The 1,511-nt window shown below is 53.4% G+C and overlaps 1 protein-coding gene across 1 annotated transcript in view; it reads right to left on the bottom strand.

Annotated features, from left to right (window-relative positions):
* Positions 1 to 1,511, bottom strand: part of ZBTB16 (zinc finger and BTB domain containing 16) — a 53,621-nt gene that overhangs the window by 24,987 nt on the left and 27,123 nt on the right. The window lies entirely within an intron of this gene.

The raw sequence follows: 1,511 nt of genomic DNA, 5'->3' as shown, positions 1-1,511 counted from the left end.
GCTTTATACTGAGAGTCAACATGGGGACGAGTATTTACCCTGCACCTGCAAGGCTGCGGCACAACAGCACTGTGCACCCAGCCCACCCTGCCACAGAGCACCACAGCCCCCCAGGGCTGGTCCCCAACCAGGTCCTCAATAGGAACCTTTACCATAACCCATCAACACTCGGATGGGGAAGCTGCAGATGTTAACCTCCTTAAACCCTTTGGCACTGGGGCTGGAGAAGGGTGCCAGGGGGCACAAGACATCCCACTGCAACTCTCAGTTAAACACACACTCCATTGGTATGGAGGCAAAGCTGCCTTCAGAGCTGAAAACAAGCCCCACATCACTGCTCGAGTACAACCTTGCTGCGTCCAGGGCTGGTGGCGGGGGGGAGGCGAGGGAAGAGGTGCAAAGGTCTCCTGCTTTAATAAATAACAGCGCTGGAATTCACAGCGGCTGTTTGTGAGCTCGAGGCAGCGCTCTCCCCGCCCCACCCCACCCCCACCCATCCTCGCCGGATTTACCAAAAAAAAAAAAAAAATTAATCCTGTGCGATGACGAGCTTGGCTCAGCGTTCACTGTACATACTGTACCCACAAAGCTGGCTGCCTGCCAGGGACAGGCTCTGAGCCAGCACGACCATAACAAACACAAGCCGTGTGCACCAGTGCTGGGGGGGGAACAGCATCCTTAACCCCAGTCCTGGAGGGGACCAGCATCCCAGGGACCTCCTCCAGCAACCTGCTGCTGCCTGCGGGCACCCTGAGGAGCTGGTACCTGGCCCACATAATGGTGGGATGGGGGTGGGGTCAGGGCTGGGTCTATTGACCCAAAAACCAGAAAGCAGCACCTGGCCAGATGGAGCACCCCCCTACCTCAGGAACAAGAGGCAGTGGGGGAAAAAAAAGTGAAAACAGGTGAAAAACTAGATAAAAGTGTATAAAAGCATTTAAAATATAATACAGCTTCCCTGCCAAGCTATGTGCAAGCAGATCTGTGGCTACAGTACCTGCCAACCCCTAGAGATCAGTCCTTGGAACAGGAGGAACAAGGGCTCCCGACTGTGTCTGAGTCCAGGGGTCCCCTGGCTGTCTCCAGTTCTCCACATCAGACCCCCAGCTGTGCCAGGACTGCACCCCCCAAGGGAAACATCAGCTGACAAGGACTTGCAGAGCACAAATCTTCCCTCCAGTGCAGCACTCCAGCCCTCCCCTATCTATTTAATTAAAGACCCTGCAGCCCGTGAACCTGCTACTTGGATTCATTAGTCAGAGAATGCCTAATTCTGCAGTTTTGCTAACGAACCTGCGGCGGGGGCCCGAGGTAAAAGCAATGCTCACGCTACGAGCAGGGCTGACCATGAGCAGCTGCGTGGCATGTAGAGTTTGTTATTCTGAGCTCCTTAGTCTGGTAAATATTTCCAGAATTAAGGAATTGAAAACAAACTCCAAAAAAGAAAATTTAAATAAATCAAATTACTGGGCACTGGAGAACAAGTTTGCAATGTGCTGCCCGGGGAAGGG

Source organism: Corvus brachyrhynchos, unplaced genomic scaffold, assembly GCF_000691975.1.
Source record: "Corvus brachyrhynchos isolate BGI_N302 unplaced genomic scaffold, ASM69197v1 scaffold46, whole genome shotgun sequence".
Classification (NCBI taxonomy): domain Eukaryota; kingdom Metazoa; phylum Chordata; class Aves; order Passeriformes; family Corvidae; genus Corvus; species Corvus brachyrhynchos.
Note: the sequence above shows the minus strand (reverse complement) of the source record. Positions and strands in the feature narration are given on the sequence as shown.